Source organism: Sitophilus oryzae, unplaced genomic scaffold, assembly GCF_002938485.1.
Source record: "Sitophilus oryzae breed Bouriz unplaced genomic scaffold, Soryzae_2.0 scaffold_1203_pilon_pilon, whole genome shotgun sequence".
Taxonomy (NCBI): Eukaryota; Metazoa; Arthropoda; class Insecta; order Coleoptera; family Curculionidae; genus Sitophilus; species Sitophilus oryzae.
In genome coordinates this window covers 823573-847664 of record NW_022145842.1, presented here as the reverse complement: position 1 = coordinate 847664, position 24092 = coordinate 823573, and the positions used below count along the sequence as shown (strand labels likewise).

The window sequence follows — 24092 nt, the reverse complement described above, 5'->3', positions numbered from 1 at the left end:
AATTACTGTGTTATAGCCAATTCTTATCTTTCTTGACTAATTTCACTTAGACAAACTCACTTACATAACAAAATAAGAATGCCTTCTTATTTTGTTATGTAAGTAAGTTATTAATAGTTATTAAAAGTAATAAGTTATTAAAAGACAGAATATATTATTAAATGGTTCTTTACAATTTACATTGCACAAAGTTAAACTTCGCCATTGTTTTGAGTACATAAAAGCATCTTTTTAAAACTGAATTTCTAGCTATTCTCACAGAACGACCGGACCGGTCACTTAATTAACTTCTCCTGTACCGCCCCTTCGAGTGCCTCTCTTAATTCATAAGTTCTTTTGTAAACCTTGTTTAAACTATACCGTATAAAAAATCTAAAATGGATAGGCCATGTGATCGAGGAGGCCCATGCAATTGGTTCACCTCTTCCTATCCCTGAGTTTGCATAATTATAATATAAATAACTTTTAACATTTCTTTCGTTAGAGGGAGGGGAAGGAATGTGTCATAATAAAAGTCATGTTGAAACCACTTGAGAGCAACGACGATTGAACTTGTTTCCATAGCTAACTATGTGAAATTATTTAAAATTATTAAGAATTGGCAATAACTCAGTAATTTTTCGAAAAAAAAAACATATTATAGATTATATCGCTGAACAGCTTAAAAAATGGCGTTTTTTATGAAGTCATGGCCAACTAATTATTGTTTTCATTTAAAAAACATATACAGGGTTGTTCACCACATACGACACGGAGTATTGTAGCTAAACGATTAGATTTTTACAAATTGTAAGTTTTGGGTTCGTTGAAGGACTATTAGAGCTACAATTTAAAAATATTTTTACAAGATACAGAGTGTCCCAAATAAGTAAAAAATATCATAGTTGTATTTTTTTAAATGGAACACACTGTATATTATTCTATTTTTGGATTCTACGATTGAAATAAAGGTAAATTTGTTTAAGGTTTATCACACTTAAACCTTACCGTTTTTGAAATATTTTCAATTTTAAGAAATTGCAGTAAAAATTTTAATGCTTCATTTCTCCAAGGGTATCAAAGTATTTAATACTAAATATTTACTGAAGATTATTTATTGATCAGATATTGTGTTGCAATAATAAAAATTTTACTACCTTATACAGAGTGTCCAAAAATTTATATTAAATAATTACTAGCTTTAAACGGCAATAACGTGTTTAAGTTAAATGGAACACCCTGTATATTTTAAGTGAATCATATGCACAATTTAATTGTCTATCAAATTTTATTATACCATTTTTACCTATCTCTGCAACTTTTCGTAGAAAATTCATTTTCTTATAATTTAGACCTCATTTATCACTATACCCATGGAATATTGACATTTCAATTTTTTTTTAAGCAACATATATGCAGAAAATGTACAAGTGTAAATATTGCAAGCCTATTGGTATACCAAAAAAACTATTTAAATCTTTATAAAAGAGTATACGAATTAAATATACCATCATTATTTCCGACCAAAAATTAGTTAATTACATACTTTTAAATTGTTTTAATTAATAAAGTATTCTAAATAAATGTGGATTTGGCTCAGAAATCAATATAATAATAAATTATGAAAATAAACGTCTGTTTTTATAAATCAGCATTCGTCAAAAAATGAAATAAAATTTATAAGGCCGTTACTTTTTACCACACTGTCTAATACACACACAAAATTCAGTTTTTTAGTATTTGGAGCAATTATTATTAATCAACATAAACAGTCAATTAATGTAGTCTGAATACTGGGATCATATTATTGATCCTTTTTAACAAAAATATTTAAACAGTTTTTTTTAATTTTTTTTATGAAATAAGCGAGCTATATCGACAATATTAGTATCTGTACTCTTGGAAAATTTGTTACATCTTTAAAAATAATCTAAAATGTCAATATTCCATGGGTATAGTGATAAATGAGGTCTAAATTATAAGAAAATGCATTTTCTACGAAAACTTGAAGAGATAGGTAAAAAATTGTATATTGTATGTATATAATACAATTTGATAGACAATTACATTGTGCATCTGATTCACGCAAAATATATAGGGTGTTCCATTTAAATTAAACACGCTATTGCCGTTTAAAGCTAGTAATTATTTAATATACATTTTTGAACACTCTGTATAAGGTAGTAAATTTTTTATTATTGCAACACAATATCTGGTCAATAAATAATCTTCAGTAAATATTTAGTATTAAAAACTTTGATACCCTTGGAGAAATGAAGCCTCAAAATTTTTACTGCAATTTCATAGAATTGAAAATATTTCAAAAACGGTAAGGTTTAAGTATGATGAACCTTAATCAAATTTACCTTTATTTTAATCGTAGAATCTAAAAATAGAATAATATACAGAGAGTTCCATTTAAAAAAATACAACTATAATATTTTTTACTTAGTTGGGACACTCTGTATCTTGTAAAAATATGTTTAAATTGTAGCTCTAATAATCCTTCAACGAACCCAAAACTTACAATTTGTAAAAATCTAATCGTTTAGCTACAATACTCCGTGTCGTATGTGGTGAACAACCCTGTATAGGAATTTTGGAAGTTATATTTTAGTATGTCCACGGAATATTTGGAGACCCTATATAATTTAATACAGAAAAATAATATGGGAACAAAGGTCCAATTAATATACAATTAAAAAAATGATTCAAGGAGACTTATATAAAATAATGACCAAAAATTCAAGTCGATCAACAGTTTTTTTATAATTCCCTTGCAGATCGAACTAAAGCTCCATATTTGGCTATAATGAAAACGTATTTATCATGGTGCGCGGTTCAAAAGAATTGAAAACCCGTTGAAGGCGGTATGCGACGTAATGAGTCTTTCGACGACTCTGCGTTCGTCCAATAAAAATATTCGGTTTACCTTAAAACCAGTTTAGAGTACCCTCAGTTACGGTACGAGCGATTCGTACGGTAAACCATCTGGTCTTTTCGAAATATTTCACGTTGTTAAAGTTAGACTACTGTGCACTTTAAGTGTGAGTACCGTTTGTATGATTTTGACCGGTTAATTGTATCCTCGTTTAACTGTGATATAGTATTAGAACTAACATTATTTATTAAATTAAGAATCAAATTGTTTAAAAAATACATATTTTTACAGCTCGAAGACTATGGCCAGTGGTAGATAGCAAAAAGACAAAACAACTACTATAGAGCACAAAAAGGACCTAGTACGCATAATTGTAGGTGTCGTCAGTGGAAACTGTCCCACAGGGGTAAACCTCGTGAGATGAAAGTTTCCAACGACGACTACTGCAGAGAATGCAGAGAGGAAGAAGAAACCATAGAGCACCTGCTGTGCCACTGTCCGGCACTGGAATACCGACGCTTTAAAACTTTAGGGCAAGGTTTTTTGGAGATTAGAGGCACATTATTTTACAGGCAGCAGCAGAAGCCAACATCAGCGACATCGGGAACTTTGCAAAGAACTAGAAGTGCTTTAACGCAAAGAAAGAATGAGACGAAGGTTCGGTACAACAATACAGGGTATCGCAATGGGCCCAAGGCCTCCGAGTGAGGGATCAAACATGATCTCAAACCCCAGCAACCTAACCTAACCTAACCTAACCTAATATTATTTGTTAAATTAAGAATCATGTTGTTTTGTTTAAAAAATACATATTTTTTCAGTATGCAAGTGCAATGTTGGCATTTTATTTTGTTCAACAACAGACATTAACTTTTATATTTTGTAAGCTAGAACATTAATTAAAACAATAAATTATAGAGTTCATTATCAATTATTAATGCATATCACCAAAAATGGCATAAGCTGTTAGTGTCCTAAATAAATTCTGTTATTGTCTTTATGATAATGTCACAGTTATTGATATAAACTAATAATTTAATGGAATATCCTATTATACAGGGTGGTGAGGTGATCATATTCTGCAGATAACAATAAGCAAAAAAGTTCGTATATATTATGTCCTAAAATGGCGTAGTTTCGGAGATGCAGGGTGTTAAAATTTGATTTTTTTTTATTTTTTCCAAATAGTTTCTGAAGTATCGTCGGTATTTGGATGAAAATTAGTCTCTAGGAGTTTTTTGACATGTGAAATTTGATTTTGATGTCAATATGACTCCTACTTGTAGAGGGCGCCACCTACATATTTTTTAAGTGGTTTGAAAAGTTATATCTTTTTGTCCGTACCTGTGTAAAACAACTGGAGCAAAAACATATACATTTGCGACGTTTTTTACTAAAAAAAGTCTGTTGGTAAAAATCGCGACGAGAAGTGGTTCTTGAGATATTTGGAATCGAAATTATCAATACCTGTCATCATTGACATAAATTAAACATGTTGACTAAATAGTTATTAGACTCAAATCATAAATTTGAAATGTTTTTGTGCCAAATGTACAACAGAATTTGTTTTATTGTCATTTTTTCAAAGAAAATGTTTTGATTAATTTAAAAAAATAAAAAGTTCCCAAATCTATAATTTCATTGAAATGACTATCTACTCAACCTGTTTATTTTTTGTCAAATAACATATACTGGCTATTTCCATTCTAAACATCTTGAGAATGGTTGCACGTAGCGATTTTTACCAAGAGACATTTTTTATGCAAAAAATTACGGAAATGCATATTTTATTCACTGGAAAGTTTTATACAGGTACGAACGAAAAGTTATTGCTCTTCAAAACAGTTAAAACACATGTAGGTGGCGCCACCTCTTAATAGAAGTCATCTTGACATCAAAATCAAATTTCTCATGTCAAAAGACTTCCAGACACCAATTTTCATCCAAATATTGACGTTACTTCAGAAATTATTTGGAAACCATAATAATAAAAAGATACTTCTACACCCTGTATCTCCGAAAATAAGCATTTTAGGACATACATTTATACGAACTTTTTTACTTATTTTTATCTGCAGAATATGGGGTGAAGAATTTATTTGCATTTTGATTTTTTCCGCCGTTTTGTAAGAAAAATAAACACAAGATCGTTGCGACTAATCGTTCTCAAAATTGTTGGAATATAAATTATCAATACATGTCATTATTGACAAAAAAATAAGGTAAAAAAGATCGTATAAATTTATGGCCTAAAATGCATCGTTTCGGAGATACAGAGTCTAGAAGTTTCATTTTCATTAGGATTTCTTCCAAATAATTCGTAATTTGTACCCATACGTGCATGTTAAAAGTAATACACAGCTCAGGATCTCTATTACCAGTTAGCATGGAGTACTTATGGAAGAAACTCAATCATATTCAAATCTAGAATACCAATTTATCTAAAGAAGAAAACATTTGACCAATGTGTACTACCAGTGATGACCTATGCATACGAAACCTGGATACTTAAAACGGAAACTGGAGATCGCACAACGCTCAGTGGAACGAAACATGCTGGGAATAACCAAGAGAGACCGTAAAAGAATAGAGTGGATACGACAAAAAATAGGTAATAGATGTCATCCACAGAGTTAAATCCCTGAAGTGACAATGGAATATACACCTGACAAGAAGGACGGACAACAAATGGACCACAAAAATCACAGCATGGTACCCACGGAATTAAAAGACATAGAAGAAGACCGAACCTGAGATGGGACCATGATTAGCAGGGATAACTTGGGCCCGCGTAGCCAACAATAGACAACAATGCGCTCAACTACCAAGACAGTATCTAAATATGTGAGGGTCACATAACTGGAAATGGTTGAATAAGCTGAAAATGATGATGATGATGATGATGATACGTTACAACATGCCATGTAGAATGTATATACAATGTTTAGGAGGGGAGTTAATCACCGCGACCTTACAGTGTGATGCCTAATAATATTTGACATATGACACAAACATATTTTTTTTTAAATGAAAGCCATAGTTAGTCATGACTTCATAAAAAGCGCCATTTTTTAAGCTCTTCAGCGATATAAGGTATAATATGTTTTTTCGAAAAATTACTGTGTTATAGCCAATTCTTATCTTTCTTGACTAATTTTACTTAGAAGGCATTCTTATTTTGTTATGTAAGTAAGTTATTAATAGTTATTAAAAGTAATAAGTTATTAAAAGACAGAATATATTATTAAATGGTTCTTTACAATTTACATTACACAACGTTAAACTTAGAAAGATAATATTACTACATATACTTTAAGTTATTTTAGAAAATGTTCAAAAAATTCGCCATTGTTTTGAGTACATAAATGCATCTTTTTGGTTTGGTTTGGGTCACCGGTCACTTAATTAACTTCTCCTGTACCGCCCCTTCGAGTGCCTCTCTTAATTCATAAGTTCTTTTGTGAACCTTGTTTTAACTAATACCGTATAAAAAATCTAAAATGGATAGGCCATGTGATCGAGGAAGCCCATGCAATTGGTTCACCTCTTCCTATCCCTGAGTTTGCATAATTATAATATAAATAATTTTTAACATTTCTTTCGTTAGAGAGAGGGGAAGGAATGTGTCATAATAAAAGTCATGTTGAAACCACTTTGTTGATGCGCGAGTATCTAAATTTAACTTTTCTAACATGTCTTGAAAATCATTGTCTAAAAAATGTAAGTAACGTTCACCGGTTAACGTATCTTCGAAAATGTATGGCCAAGAAAAGTTGAACCAATACTCCTACACGCTTTTCTTGATTTGAAAAATTCATATTTACAATTTTTGTTAATTTTAATTTACAAAGTTTGGATGTGACAGTTTCACATTTCTGAGAGCAACGACGATTGAACTTGTTTCCATGGCTAACTATGTGAAATTATTTAAAATTATTAAGAATTGGCTATAACTCAGTAATTTTTCGAAAAAAAAAACATATTATAGATTATATCGCTGAACAGCTTAAAAAATGGCGTTTTTTATGAAGTCATGGCCAACTAATTATTGTTTTCATTTCAAAAACATATATAGGAATTTTCGAAGTTATATTTTAGTATGTCTACGGAATATTTGGAGACCCTATATAATTTAATACAGAAAAATAATATGGGAACAAAGGTCCAATTAATATACAATTAAAAAAATAATTCAAGGAGACTTATATAAAATAATGACCAAAAATTCAAGTCGATCAACAGTTTTTTTATAATTCCCTTACAGATCGAACTAAAGCTCCATATTTGGCTATAATGAAAACGTATTTATCATGGTGCGCGGTTCAAAAGAATTGAAAACCCGTTGAAGGCGGTATGCGACGTAATGAGTCTTTCGACGACTCTGCGTTCGTCCAATAAAAATATTCGGTTTACCTTAAAACCAGTTTAGAGTACCCTCAGTTACGGTACGAGCGGTTCGTACGGTAAACCATCTGGTCTTTTCGAAATATTTCACGTTGTTAAAGTTAGACTACTGTGCACTTTAAATGTGAGTACCGTTTGTATGATTTTGACCGGTTAATTGTATCCTCGTTTAACTGTGATATAGTATTAGAACTAACATTATTTATTAAATTAAGAATCAAATTGTTTAAAAAATACATATTTTACAGCTCGAAGACTATGGCCAGTGGTAGATAGCAAAAAGACAAAACAACTACTATAGAGCACAAAAAGGACCTAGTACGCATAATCGTAGGTGTCGTCACTGGAAACTGTCCCACAGGGGTAAACCTCGTGAGATGAAAGTTTCCAACGACGACTACTGCAGAGAATGCGAAGAGGAAGAAGAAACCATAGAGCACCTGCTGTGCCACTGTCCGGCACTGGAATACCGACGCTTTAAAACTTTAGGGCAAGGTTTTTTGGAGATTAGAGGCACATTATTTTAGAGGCAGCAGCAGAAGCCAACATCAGCGACATCGGGAACTTTGCAAAGAACTAGAAGTGCTTTAACGCAAAGAAAGAATGAGACGAAGGTTCGGTACAACAATACAGGCGTATCGCAATGGGCCCAAGGCCTACGAGTGAGGGATCAAACATGATCTCAAACCCCAGCAACCTAACCTAACCTAACCTAACCTAATATTATTTGTTAAATTAAGAATCAAGTTGTTTTGTTTAAAAAATACATATTTTTTCAGTATGCAAGTGCAATGTTGGCATTTTATTTTGTTCAACAACAGACATTAACTTTTATATTTTGTAAGCTAGAACATTCATTAAAACAATAAATTATAGAGTTCATTATCAATTATTAATGCATATCACCAAAAATGGCATAAGCTGTTAGTGTCCTAAATAAATTCTGTTATTGTCTTTATGAATTATCATAAAGACAATAACAGAATTTATTTAGGACAACTAACTGTGACATTAGTCACAGTTATTGATATAAACTAATAATTTAATGGAATATCCTATTATACAGGGTGGTGAGGTGATCGTATTCTGCAGATAACAATAAGTAAAAAAGTTCGTATATATTAGGTCCTAAAATGGCGTAGTTTCGGAGATGCAGGGTGTTAAAATTTGATTTTTCTTTTATTTTTTCCAAATAATTTCTGAAGTATCGTTGGTATTTGGATGAAAATTAGTCTCTGGGAGTTTTTTGACATGTGAAATTTGATTTTGATGTCAATATGACTCCTACTTGTAGAGGGCGCCACCCGCCACCTACATATTTTTTAAGTGGTTTGAAAAGTTATATCTTTTCGTCCGTACCTGTGTAAAACAACTGAGCAAAAACATATATATTTGCGACGTTTTTTATGTAAAAAAAGTCTGTTGGTAAAAATCGCGACGAGAAGTGGTTCTTGAGATATTTGGAATCAATTTTTGAAATTATCAATACCTGTCATCATTGACATAAATTAAACATGTTGACTAAATAGTTATTAGACTCAAATCATAAATTTGAAATGTTTTTGTGCCAAATGTACAACAGAATTTGTTTTATCGTCATTTTTTCAAAGAAAATTTTTTAATTAATTTAAAAAAAATAAAAAGTTCCCAAATCTATAATTTCATTGAAATGACTATCTACTCAACCTGTTTATTTTTTTTTCAATAATAACATATATTGACTATTTCCATTTTAAATATCTTGAGAATGGTTGCACGTAGCGATTTTTACCAAGAGACATTTTTTATGCAAAAAATCACGGAAATGCATATTTTATTCACTGGAAAGTTTTATACAGGTACGAACGAAAAGTTATTGCTCTTCAAAACAGTTAAAACACATGTAGGTGGCGCCACCTCTTAATAGAAGTCATCTTGACATCAAAATCAAATTTCTCATGTCAAAAGACTTCCAGACACCAATTTTCATCCAAATATTGACGTTACTTCAGAAATTATTTGGAAACCATAATAATAAAAAGAAACTTCTACACCCTGTATCTCCGAAAATACGCATTTTAGGACATACATTTATACGAACTTTTTTACTTATTTTTATCTGCAGAATATGGGGAGAAGAATTTATTTGCATTTTGATTTTTTCCGCCGTTTTGTAAGAAAAATAAACACAAGATCGTTGCGACTAATCGTTCTCAAAATTGTTGGAATATAAATTATCAATACATGTCATTATTGACAAAAAAATAAGGTAAAAAAGATCCTATCAATTTATGGCTTAAAATGCATCGTTTCGGAGATACAGAGTCTAGAAGTTTCATTTTCATTAGGATTTCTTCCAAATAATTCGTAATTTGTACCCATACGTGCATGTTAAAAGTAATACACAGCTCAGGATCTCTATTACCAATTGTTGGAATATAAATTATCAATACATGTCATTATTGACAAAAAAATAAGGTAAAAAAGATCGTATAAATTTATGGCCTAAAATGCATCGTTTCGGAGATACAGAGTGTAGAAGTTTCATTTTCATTAAGATTTTTTCCAAATAATTCGTAATTTGTACCCATACGTGCGTGTTAACAGTAATACTCAGCTCAGGATCTCTATTACCAGTTAGCATGGAGTACTTATGGAAGAAACTCAATCATATTCAAATCTAGAATACCAATTTATCTAAAGAAGAAAACATTTGACCAATGTGTACTACCAGTGATGACCTATGCATACGAAACCTGGACACTTAAAACGGAAACTGGAGATCGCACAACGCTCAGTGGAACGAAACATGCTGGGAATAATCAAGAGAGACCGTAAAAGAATAGAGTGGATACGACAAAAAATAGGTAATAGATGTCATCCACAGAGTTAAATCCCTGAAGTGACAATGGAATAGACACCTGACAAGAAGGACAGACAACAAATGGACCACAAAAATCACAGCATGGTACCCACGAGGAATTAAAAGACATAGAAGAAGACCGAACCTGAGATGGGACCATGATTAGCAGGGATAACTTGGGCCAGCGTAGCCAACAATAGACAACAATGCGCTCAACTACCAAGACAGTATCTAAATATGTGAGGGTCACATAACTGGAAATGGTTGAATAAGCTGAAAATGATGATGATGATGATGATGATACGTTACAACATGCCATGTAGAATGTATATACAATGTTTAGGAGGGGAGTTAATCACCGCGACCTTACAGATCTATTGTGTTCCCCTTCTACAGAGCCCAGATCTCCATCGTCGACATCAGCCGTACCAAACTTCATGGCACGTCGCACAGTGGTTCAGATTGCCAAAAAGTGGCGCATAGGATATTTTTAATTTTATTACAAATTCTAGACTTAATAGGTTTAATGGCGGATTCATTAACACGACAAAGATAGTCCAAGGAATAAACAAAATATATTTCCGACTATGTTTGTTTAGTATAAAAATATTAAAAAAGGGGGATTTTCTATGAATTTTATTCAAAAATTATAGTTTTTAAAAAGGTATGAAAAATGCTTCGAACCTAGTCAAAAAAAGAATACCCCTTAGGTTATCTGGTCTAAATTAAAGAAAAAAACATAAATTGCAATATGCGTTAAATGGAGTCTTCAAACTCATTTTCTTCATGACATGATTCACCACCACTTTCTTCTAGTTCTTCTTCACTATCTGATTGACAATAATATTCTGTTGCCATATGAATGTCATCTGCGGGTAAATCTTCACCTATTTTGAGTGGCGACTACTTTCTCTGGAAATTCAAACCCTAGTTGGACTGCTTTTCCCGTCTTATTGTTATGTTCCTTCCTTAAATTAGAAACGAGATTCCGAGGTGTAAGAATCTCTAATTTCTAGAAATAAATTGATTTTTAATCTTTGCCATTAATTAAAAGCATTAATGCAATATTTGCAGCATTATGTAGATAAAAAACATGTTTTTTTTCTGTAAGATATTATAAATTAATTCCTTGGCAATATATACCTTTGGTCTCTTTATTTTTTGGGACTTGGACAATTCTGAAAAAAAATTCTTCTTGAAGGGCCAGGGTCATCAAAAGATTGATTCTCTTCCATTTGAAGTAAATTTTTATTCAGCCAAAGACAATTGTTGGAAATAAAACTGCTCCAAGTATAACTACATTTCCTCCACTTTTCTGACCATTTATAAACAAAATTTTCAATTTGCTTATTTTTCGATAATATGTTAGGAATATTATTATCACACAAAAATGAAATAATTTCATCAATAATATCCGCTTCTGACCTATTATTAAAACCCATTTTCAAAAACCGCTCACATATTGATCTGCGACTTATTGTTCCTATAATAAAAGGAATAGAGTACGGGAGGAACATGTGAGTCTCTGTAGTTACACTTTTACCACTCCAGAGTTACTCAAAAAATATTAGTATAATAATTTAAGAAATTATCCATGGAACAAAAATCAGACTACTGGTCAATTTAAAATTTTAATTTATATATCATCATCACCTACCTCGGGGTCTCTTGGGGTAAGATACTTGTGGTAAATTAAACTCGGTATAATACCGTTTAAAAATTATAAAATACTTAAGCGGAGATCTGCGGAGTTCTAAAGATACGCAATTTCAAAGTTTATTTTTTTTCAAAAGAACGCTCTGCTATGTTTGTGGTAACTACTAGCTTCATAAAAAAATATTTAAGTTAATAAAATTCTCTTAAAAAGTACTTACTTTGGTCTTCACAATCCATTATAATTTAATTTATTTCCAAGTCTCTGAACTAAGAACCAAAATATATTAGCAACACTAAACCATTATCAGCAAATAACTGATATATTTAAACTACAAAATCTAACGAAAACAACATTCCTGTACGCTTTTTTATTACGATTAAAAAGTGGATAGTGATAAATTTGAATAAATGGACCCATCATCTGTTGAAAATAATATCATTGTTGAAATTTTCGAAATTTTTTTCTTGATCCCCTATGCGTCGATTTTATTGAATCTGAACCAATGTGCGTCGTCGTTTCGGCGCACTCAGTGATAAGGTGTTCTGGAGTTTCCCTATTTTCCCCACAGAATTTTCATAAGTCGTTGTTTCTCAGCTTCAGCCTACTGAGGTGTTTGTTGAGGAGACAGTGTCCTGTTAGAAACCCCGTGACAATACAATGATTGTTTTTACCGAAGAGTAAACCGCTGGGGGTGTATTTTGGTGTACAAAGATGTTGGCATTATTTGGTATTAGTGGTACTAATCGTGGTATTAGTGAGCATTTTAGCATTATTCGTGGTATTTAGTGTACAGAAGTCAGAGATTTAACTTTAGGTTTTTACTTAAATCAAGGAAAATCTTTGATTTTTCTCGGTCTTAAGTTCTGACGAACTTAATACTGGGGTGTATTGGTTGTATGTTCGTATTCAAGAATATCCAAATTAAATTGAAAATATAAGCTAACTATGATAACAAACTTCAACTGGTAGAAGAAACGTTGTGTGGTGCGGTCAAGCAACACATTTAATCCGGTGTTTGTTTTTTTCTCTTGCATCCGTCTAATTTACCGACATCAAAACCGTCTTTTTGAAACAAAATATTCTACAGCCACTCGAACCGTGTCAGTATCGCTTGATTAATTTAATTTTTATTTAGAATGTGCTTTAGTTAACGACACACGATACTCTTTAGTCAGTCGCCATCTTTATTTAAGTTGAGTCGATATTTCAGAACGTGATACCTTTTCGGCTTCCGAGTTACATTTCTTTAATAAAGAAAACTGTTTGTATTCGTAGTAATTTACAAAATAAAAAAATATATATTTTTAAGATTTTCTTCCAGTGAGGAAAAACTCAATTCGTTTTAAAAAATATACTTTATAGTATACCAATTTCAGTAGTCAAGTACGTAAACTAAGTTAACCAAATTATTTTAGAACTTACAGACTAAATTTTATTTTAGGACGCTATAAATATTAAAATTAAATATTAAATCAACAATTAGTCGTTAAGTTTAGATTCAGGTTGGAGTTCAATGAGAATTTTCAAATTTATAAACTAGTCAGTTACTATTGACAGGACTGGTTTTATTAACCGCACGCTGTCACTTCGTTTATTGATTCTAGTTACGCGTAGTAGACTCTCTACGGTTATACAATTACGCTGTACTGTACGAACTGCCAAACTGTAAGTTAAACAATGCCTATTTCTAATACTATTTATATTTAAGATAAACTAATAAATTTTCCCGGTCGCTTCGTTATAGTTCATTTAGCTGTCAATCTTAAACCTAATAATAATAGCTCCCGTATATAGCGTTTAACGCCTTGGGAGTAGCAAGGTACAGCTTGCTATACTAGAGCCGTTCGGTATACAAGGAAGGTAATGTGGCTAGCACTACGCTTCAACCGCCTATTATTACCTCAGGATTGTGAATCCCAAGTGCTCATTTAAGGCTGAGTCCAACCTAGGTACCCAAACTATTTTTATTTTAATAAAAATAGTCGGCTGATGAAATGCCGGGTGTGGGAATCGAACCAACACCTTGAGATTGGTAGACGAGAGCCTGTACCTCCACGCCACCGGGCACCTTAATCTTAAACTTGATTTTTAAATCTATCTCGATTCAGTTTAAAATTTTGAACATTGGAAGTTATTAATAACGATGGTAATAAAAATATTTATTTCCTTGGTGTGTTCACAGTAAAAAATTGAGTGTTAAAATTTACACTCAAATTACACTCAAAGGTGGTTCCTATTTGTCCAACACTGGTGAGTGTAATTATTATTGTTCCTAAGTATGGTGAAATATTGGTGTGACTTAACCTTTTAGGTGGGGTTAAACTAATCCAATTTAATATCTTTTTTTTCCCGAGCTAAAATTAAAAAAGCCAAGAAGAGAGTGTATTTTTACCAATTGTGAAGTGCGTTTTTGACTACGGATAAAATCTTTTTAAATGTAAAAATCACCAAGCGTAATGGTAAATAATCAATTTTTAAGTGTAAAAATGGTTTTAACTGAGTGTCAAATATACATAGTTTGGATGTTAAAATAATTTATCAGTATGGTAAAATACATTTATTGGAGTGTAAATTTGATTTCAGTTCGTGTACTTACCTATATTTAAAATTTAAGGTGGGATAAAAAAATAAAAAAAATAAAAATACAAAACGTTTTTTATTATATAATATAATAAATAATACAAAAAATATACCCTAATTTAGGTAGATATATTAGGTAACAACGAAACAAAAAAATATTCCTTACTCTATAGGCAACCACACATTAGGGGTAAACACAAAATAAAATAAAAAATGTCTAAACCTATGTAGCGGATTCATCTCTCCAAAAAAATTCTTTATGGGTATTTCGCCACTGCACTGCAAGAAAATCTACAAAATAAAATAGTTATTTTTTGTAAACACTTCTGCGTTAATCCTAAACGGACAATACTTGTCAGAAGTTATGTTTACAGTTATACAAATATATAAATAAATTTTTCTTTTTTATTTGTATTTTTTTTGCTTCCGACGACGGAAAGAGATAAACTTTCCGAAACATTAAGCATTTTTTTGTTAGGCAAATTTGTTTAACTGTAAACATAAGTTCTGAGAAGCAGTGTCCGTTTAGGTTTAACGCCAGAAGTTTTTACCAAAAATAACTATTTTATTTTGTAGATTTTCTTGCAGTACAGTGGCGAAATACCCATAAAGGATTTTTTTGGCGAAAATAAAATATATAATATACCTTATTTGAGGTAGATATAGGTAACAACGAAACAAAAAATATTCCCTACTCTAGGAAAATAAAAAAAAATATATATATATATATACCTTATTTTAGGCAGGTATAGTTACGTTAGGTGACAACGAAACAAAAAATATTCCTTACTCTAGGGAAATATTTATAGGTAAACGCAAAATAAAAAATATAATATATACCTTATTTGAGGTAGGAAATCGCCTAGGTATATCGTCGCCTCGTATATTTGTATGATATTTGCAGCCTTATTTTCAAACTTCGCCACAAAGTTATTGGCATTAGCAGGATATAGCAAGCTGACATCTTGTTCAATCTAAAATTATAAAAAATTAGGTTTTAAAGTTCACTAAATTAAAATGACGTGACATACAAGTCCTGGCGTGTCCAAAAATCTGGGATAATCGACAAATGAAAAGTCATTCATTTTTCTTCAGTTAAAAAAGTTTTGCAGTTTTTCCATGATTTCCTTTTTCTGTGTCTTGCAGCAAGCATTTTTAAAAAATTCTATATCTGCTACTTTTTGTTCTGTCAATGTTCTGGCTTTTTTTAAGGTTGGTTCATCTGATGAGTCATCACTATTATATGTAACTTGTGGTGGTAACTTTCGTTTGGAGCTTGGCACCATATTGGATCTTGCAACGGTTCGGAGCCTCCATGCCAGGTAGCCACTTGGGGTTTCGTAAGCTATCCTTATAAAATATCTCCTAAAAATTTAAAACAATTTTAAGGCGCTAAATTAAAATCCAGGAAAGAAATAATTATATTATAGGTATGTAGGTAGGATATCGAGTCTCGCATTTCTATAAATCCGCCATTAAAATTTACAAAGCACTAAACTACTAAGCATAATCTTAGATATTTACTTACCTAACTCGACTATTTCAGAGTATGTCACATTATCTGATGTTTCATCAATTTTGGCGTATTTACTTTGGTTGTTTAACTGAATTTTATACATCATTTTGCCAAAATCATGGGCACTACAACACACAACGAACAACCCGTACAACCACCAACTTGAAATAGGCGTGCAGGAACGCGAAAGCAGTGGGGATGTGCCGCGCGTCACCCAAAATGATGGTTTTTTTAACACTCCCGAGTGTTAAAACTGCGTTTTGCAGTCTTTATAACACGGTATGGGTGTTTTTAAGACGTATGTAGGGCAAAAAAAAACATTTCTTTGAAGGTAACGTTTACACTGATTATATGATTCTTACAAAATATAAGTGAAGTTTACACTCCATACACTAATTTCGCTTTTTTTTGGTAGATTTGATTTTCAAAGTTTGCGTGTCAATATTTCTGTTTAATTTTTCTAAATAATTTTATTAACGCGAGTGTAAATATTAACACTCTGATAATTTACCACACTAAATATCTTTTCTACCACCAGGTCATTTTTTACTGTGTTGGTGATGAAAAATCAATTGAATGGATGAATCAATTGACCACAGTTCTAACCTATGGTATGCAGTGAATATAAGAGTAGTACAAACAACTATGTACCAGCCGTTCAAAACACAACAACAGAGGAACCAGAACCAGACATCCTACCAAAAAAATCCTTTATGGGTATTTCGCCACTGCACTGCAAGAAAATCTACAAAATAAAATATTTTTTTTTTGTAAACACTTCTGCGTTAAACCTAAACGGATGCTGCTTGTCAGAAGTTATGTTTATAGTAATACAAATTTGCCTAACAAAGAAAAAAAAATGCTTAACGTTTCGGAAAGTTACCGTTGACATTTAAGTAACGTTGACGGTTTCTTGTAGACGTATCTGTTTTAAAAAAGTAAAGTGTTCTCGAATAGTTGAATTTAAATATTTTAAATAGTTTTTTCTTTATTCTTTGTATTTTTTTGCTTCCGACGACGGAAAGAGATAACTTTCCGAAACATTAAGCATTTTTTTTCTTTGTTAGGCAAATTTGTATTACTATAAACATAACTTCTGACAAGCAGCATCCGTTTAGGTTTAACGCAGAAGTGTTTACAAAAAATAATTATTTTATTTTGTAGATTTTCTTGCAGTGCAGTGGCGAAATGCCCATAAAGGATTTTTTTGGAAAGATGAATCCGCCACATAGGTATAGACATTTTTTCAGACATCCTACTCTCCGAAGTAGAAACAGCTATTCAAAATATCGGCCTACAATCTCCAGGTATCGACAAAATAGCAGCAGAATATATAACCAATATGGGTCCCATATGTGTAAGACTACTACACGAACTTTGTCAAATCATTTAGCACACCAGACATTGGCCAAGTGACTGGTGCACTTCTGTGATCATTCCGCTACACAAAAAAGGCTCCACAGAAGACTGCAATAATTACAGATTGATTGTACTATATATAGTACGTACTCAAGCAACTACCTAACTTGGCAACTTGCACCCGAACAAGCCGGCTTTGTGAGAAAGGAACTGGAGGGCAAATATTAAACCTTCGGCAACTAACAGAAAAATATCGAGATTACTACACACCTATGTATTTATATATTATAATACAATAAAAAGTTTACAACCAAACCAATTACCACAAAGACTTTCCAGCACTGTCTATAAACGCATCCTTCTTATTTTCTTCGCTCGCGTCAACAGGAGCGAGCATATGGAGAGACTTGTAGTTCAGGGAAGATCTGCGAATCCCGTCGCTGAAGCAGATCGCCAACCAGGTGGGTGGACATGGATGAAAAACTTATGATTACCAACCTGGAGGGTGCCGCTCGAAGAACAGAGAACAGAGAAAATTGAAGAAAGGCGGTGCGTGCGGCCGTCATGTCCTTAGAGCCAGAACCAGAGCCACTACACGTCGTACGCGACGTACGGACTACGACGACAACAAACAACTAATATGTGCAAAATTCTATTGTAGGGAGATAATTGACATACAATTCAGGCTTAAACTCTATTGATTCTATTCAATTTAAACCTAAATAATAATATCATACTAGCTTTTTCTTAAGAAATTTAATCCCTTATACAAAAAAAATAGATTAAATTGAGCAGCATTTCGCGAATATCCTGAAGAAACTTGAAATAAATCAAACCCAATATGAATATACTCCCAGTGGACACAACAAATATCAAACTGAAGAAAAAAATGAAGACTTACAAAGTCAAAGTATTAAACTGGTAGACGCTGGTAGATGTAGTTGGTAAAGATGTAAGTGTCTTTAGTGTCTTTCCATTTTACTTGTAAACGTCTCATTGATGAAACAGACTAACAGACTCCCGTCTCTCATCAACGCTGCGCATAAAATTCCAACGAAGAAATTTTCATTGGTTATCTTTCTTTGGTCTATAGATTGGGCCGCTTCTGGCTCAAAAACCATTAATTAGAAAATTATTTCATTATAGCACATTTAAATATCGTTTCTACATGACTCTTCCGAAGAAAAATGCCCTATCCATTTCCAAACAAACTCTAACGCTGTTCACGTTTCAATCGTATAGTATGTTATTTACATAGCACTTGCAGTACTAATTTCCTTGAATTGATATTATACCTATTACGTTTGGACCCCGTAATTACAATACAATACCACCAAAGAATATATTTTACAAATAATAAGGCTCTCCGAATTTAAATACAAACACAAAACCAATTCCGCAACAACAAAGCTATTTATTCCCTTGTTCCTAATGGCCGCGGCAGTGCGTTGCTGCGACCGTGCAAATCCGGCAACGTGTACAAGAGCAGCCACACAAAAGAGCGTAATCCTCGCTTCGCCTATCCCAAATGGAGATCGCATTACGTAAGAAAACGAAACCCGTCCGACTGGCAAGGTGACTCGGGTACTCCCTTGCGACTGCGGCCGGATGATGTACGTGAGTGACAAGTGACGTTTTGTTTTAGTCGTTGAACATACCGAGACCAAAATACAAGCTACACTGAGAGAAATAAACCTAAAACGGGCCACACATTATACGATCGTCGTACTACATGTAGTACGACACCAAATCGATGCTACCATTGACACAGGGGTTGGATAGTTAATGGCTTTGTAGTACTAATTGAAGTAAGACAAAGTCGTATCGTACGGAAGTATGACATGCAGAAAATCTGTAGTAAAACGCAGTAGTAAATACGATAGGTTTGACAGTTTGTGTGCAAGCGCTACTTGTTGAAACCAACTCTAAACATTTTTAGTGGCAAATTAAATACAATACAGTTCATAAAAATGGAAAATGAAAAGTTTTGGCCAGAATTTATAGAAATATATCTTTCCCATACATGTTTGTCGGATGTAAAAAGTAACGAATACTTAAACAAACATAAGAGAAGTGCAGGTTATGAGAATGTATTGGAAAAATTAAAAAAAATAAAAGCAGATGCAAATTGGAATATTTAATTACAATTTTTGGGAGGATTCCTCATCTTCGTCTAAAAAAACGACCACACTTGCAGCTATTGTCATTTTTGGCAAGCACCACAAATAAGAAGACTAAGGAAGGAGCATAATGCTCTCCATGTATTCATGCATGGTGGGCGGAAAAAGCACCATAAAAGCACTCTAGGGTGGGGATCCTTGACAGTTCTGTTTGACGATTCATTTGACACATTTGAATTTGATTTGAAATTTTGTGGATTTGTCAGTCTTTACGGAGCTTATTTTATGTTATTTATTATTTATTCTACTACTGATAGTTGTATAAAGGTAGTAAATCTAGATGGAAATTGTGGCAGAACTTAAATTAACAGTGACACTATCGCGATTTATCGAAAAAGATTCTAAAATAGTTGGTTGTGTAGCGTGCGGTAGATCTCGGCAAAAAATTGAGTGAAATAATGGAACAACTTTTCGCTAGTAAGTGACTATATAATATACATACGTGTAGTAAACCGATCATTTATGAAATTCACTTAAATTAACTAAATTATATATTTTTCTTGCATTTTAGCTATTATTTATTACTTGTCAAAGATTAGATGTCAAAGAATTTAGATACGTTAATTTGACTTACCTGCTTCAGTAGCGTATCGGATGTTTGTGTTAATAAATACTTATTACTTATAACTTATCTATTTTTATTAGAATTATATATTTTTATAACAATTTTAATAACTACCAACATTTATTCACAACGTAAAATCAAACAACAAATTATTGAGTCTACCCCACGTCTACCCTATATCATAGTTTTACATTTTTTAAATAAAATTAGAACGACACTGATAAACCGGAATTTAAGTCGGCCATATTTGAGGCCGATCGCGGTGTACCTAAGATTTTTGATATGCTCCTTCCTTAGTCTTCTTATTCAAAGGCAAGCACAAACCCATGGCAAACAATACAAAAAAAAGCAGAAGACAAAATCAACTAGAAAACGATTTATTGTACGACAGACAGTAAATTAGTAGTATAAGTTTGTAGACAACAGTGCATCCGATCTGTCGTTCAAACGGTCGAATAAAATTTGTGTTGTACAACCTGCAGTATGATAAATCGTATAATGTGTGGCCCGTTTAAATAAATAAAACCAGGTCGGTTTAGTTACACCATTTATAACTCAAAAACGGATGGACATCTTCTGACCTCTTTGAGCTGGACCTATTTTAATGATCTTTGATTTGATGATTCGTCTTAGCACCGAAAACAAAAAACTCTTCATATACAGGGTGTTTCAAAACAAATACGAAAAACTTCAGGGGGTGATTCCTTGTTCAAAATAAAGGGTAGTTTGCTTTATAAACGTTGGGTCAAAAGTCAACCATTAAGGAGATATCGCGGCACAAAGATGGCGGAAAAATAATGTTTTTATTTTTTATCTTGAAAACGAAAAGCGATAGACTAATGAAATTTTATGGAAGCATTACTGTTATGAAAACACACTTTCTGGTAATTTTTTCACTTTTTTAAAATGAGTGAAAGGGGTTGAAATAAACTACCCCTATCATTCTTGTTAACGAAATTTAAAGAAAAATCTTATCAAAACACATGCAAAACTATCCAAATTAATTTGGATAGTTTAGTTTGTTTAGAAACTTTTTTATCTCTTGTATATCTCTCTGTACCCAGTATACATATACTATTTATATAGTTGTCGCCTCGGCGCACTCAGTGATGAGAAGTTCTGGTTTGCAGATTGTTCTTACTTAAATCAAGAAAACTCTTGATTTTTCTCGGTCGTTCTCCACAAATCTACAAGCTCTGAGAAATTGCTTCGAGTGTCTTAGACCATTGAGGAATTCCCATTCCATGTTATGGATGGTGTCTTTTAAGTTCGTTCTTGAGTTCCGCTTTAAGTTTGTTTCCACTTGGAAAGCAGAACGGTTCTGGTTCAGTTACTAGTGTGTGCGGTCCTTGACTAGGTAAATCGTTTGCTTTTTGCATACAGGGTTTGCTCAATCATGTCTTAATAATACAAATTTAAAAGCCTGGGGAGCATTTCTGCAGAACTTCTTGAATATGAGAACATGTTATTGGGAACACCCTTGTATCTCGTCTATAAAAACCTCGTTTTAAATTTATGTTTTCACAAATGGATAGAATACCGTGGACACCATTATACCGAGAACCTCGTCTGTTTCAGTTGGTCATGTCTTGTTGAATGTAGAATGTTTAGGAGGAGGTTTAGAATGTTTAAGAATGTAGAAAGGTTTAGAATGTTTAATCACCGTGATATTACATACATCTATTGTGTGTTTCTCTTTCTTGAGTTATAACGATTTATAACTCATCATACAGTCTCGGGGCTTTGACAAATGACGGCTCCACAGAGGCGCCACACAGGCTTTCTATCCTTCGTACTTCAACCGTACCAAAATTCATGGCACGAACGGTCGTAGTCTCGCTGCACTCAGTGATAAGGTGTTCTGGTGTTTCACCCATTTTCTCCTCAGAATCTGCATTCGCCGTAGTTTCTTAGCTTCAATTCCGTTGGAGATTCCCATTCCATATGTTACGGATGGCGTCTTGAGTTCGTCGGATGGCGTTTTTTTTTCCACTTGGGAAGCAGAACGGTTCTGGTCCAGTTAGTGGTGTACGCTCCTTGACTAACTAAATCGTTTGCTTTTTCATTGCCTTGTATCCCTTAGTGGGCTAGCACCCAGAGTAGAAGGACTTTATTTTCTTTGCCTAATTTGTTCAGCTTCTATAGGCGTTCTTTCACCAACTTCGAATTAATGTTTACTGAGTTGATCGCTTTTATTACTGCTTGACTATCTAATAAGATGGTTATTTCTTTTATTCGATAGTTCTGTAGTAACTATTTTTATAAAAATTAAATAAACAAGACAGGTGTTTTTTGAGTATAGAAAAAATGGTTTGCTTGCAGAAAATATATCTTTGATAATATCATAATGCCTTGTTAAAAACATCAGAAAAACATAAAATCGAAATCTTCAATTTTCGTTTTTTCTCGAATATCTCCGGAACTACACGCAATAGTTAATATTTCTAAACGGCGTATTTTAGGGACATTAATACACAACTTTGCCCTAATTTAACCATCCTCATATCTCCATAGTTTTCAAAATCGTGGGGGTCAATCTTGAATTACACTGTATACAAAAAATACACTGATCATTATTTTTTGGATCCCGTAATTCCCGTTATCTAATTATATATTTTCATTCACCATTTTCCTGATATATGCCCAAGTTCCTTTATAGGAATAATATATTCCTATCCCTCAATTAAAATTAATTTCTTGCAGTGTAGGGCAAATAATAAACATACTGTTCATACTGTAACTCGAAAAAAACTCGACGAAACCTGTAGAGATTCTGGTGCGGATAAGCCAAAAACAAATGACGCTGGGACAAAGAAAGGCTGACCGCGAGAAAAAAGCGACTTCTGGAAGAGATAAGATCACCACCATCGGCGAACCAGCGCGTTTATGGCGACACCCGATAAAATTGTTCTAAGAAGGTTTTACACCTTTATATAACGAGAACTGCCTATAAGAAATGCCTACGTAATGTAAAAACGTTAGGGTGAAATTCTGTGAAACAATGGATAGAGTGTATCATTTACGTATACTATGTTAAGTTTAGACTTTTACAGAAAAATAATGAACTACACCGGGTGCGTCTCAAAAGTGGCTCACCCCTATAACTTTTTCAAATAAAAAAACGAGATTTGGTATGTCAGTGTATGACATAAATTAGGATTGATTGACGTATTCAATTGAATTGTTTTTGGTCACTTCCTGTTTCACCGGAAATGACTACAACTTTTGATTTTTAAATGGCACCCTCGGTATTTTTTTACTTTATTCAATAGAAAATGACATTCTGAATAGAATGACATATCATGCCAACTTTTGACATTCTCGCTGAATAGAAAATCGTATTTTAAAATTCAATCTGGAGTGCCACAGCTATGTTAAAAACACTAATTCTTAATCAAGGAGCCTTGGAAAAATAGATTTCATCGTCTAATGTTTTTGGTATCTTATCCTAGCCAGTTAGAAAATACTCAAATCGCATTTTTAATCATATCTCTATTTTTTCAAATGAAACGAGGGTGGCCCATTAGCATATTTGGAAATAGCATTTTTTACGAATAATTTGATACCACACATTTGATATTTCTTAAAATTTTCATTACGAACCGCAAGTTATAATTTCAAATAAACCATATGCGAAAATGTCAAAAGTTGACATACGATATGTCATTCTATTCAGAATTACATTTTCTACCGAATACAGTAAAAACATACCGAGGGTGCCCTTTAAAAATCCAAAGTTGTAGTCATTTCCGGTAAAACAGGAAGTGACCGAAAACAATTTAATACGTCACTCAATCCTAATTTATGTCATATACTAACATACCAAATCTCGTTATTTTAACTGAAAAAATAAAAAAGTTATAGGGGTGAGCCACTTTTAAGACGCTTCCAGTATAATAGATATATTATGAAGAAATTTCATCAATACTGAAATAATTAATTTGTCAATTTAATAACAATATTGGAGGTTATTTTTTGCCACAGATTATTGTATATAGTAAATTTTCATGATATACATAAATTTACATTAGTTTTTGTGAGAAATTAAGAGTAAAAGTTGCTTTGTTATACCGATCATATTTAAGATATTGGATTTTTTAGTTTCTATCTACGTTATTTTGCTGTAAAT

At 32.6% G+C, this 24092-nt stretch overlaps 1 protein-coding gene and 1 long non-coding RNA gene across 2 annotated transcripts in view; both read right to left on the bottom strand.

Annotated features, from left to right (window-relative positions):
• LOC115891944 (probable G-protein coupled receptor Mth-like 1) overlaps nucleotides 1-24092 on the bottom strand; it is a gene marked incomplete at its 3' end in the record, with an annotated part of 51092 nt that overhangs the window by 8500 nt on the left and 18500 nt on the right. The window lies entirely within an intron of this gene.
• Nucleotides 14983-15992, bottom strand: LOC115891938. The gene is made up of 3 exons (XR_004051943.1): nucleotides 15872-15992; nucleotides 15375-15708; nucleotides 14983-15317 (listed from the first exon to the last, which is right to left on the bottom strand). It is a non-coding gene; the product is annotated as an uncharacterized LOC115891938 (long non-coding RNA).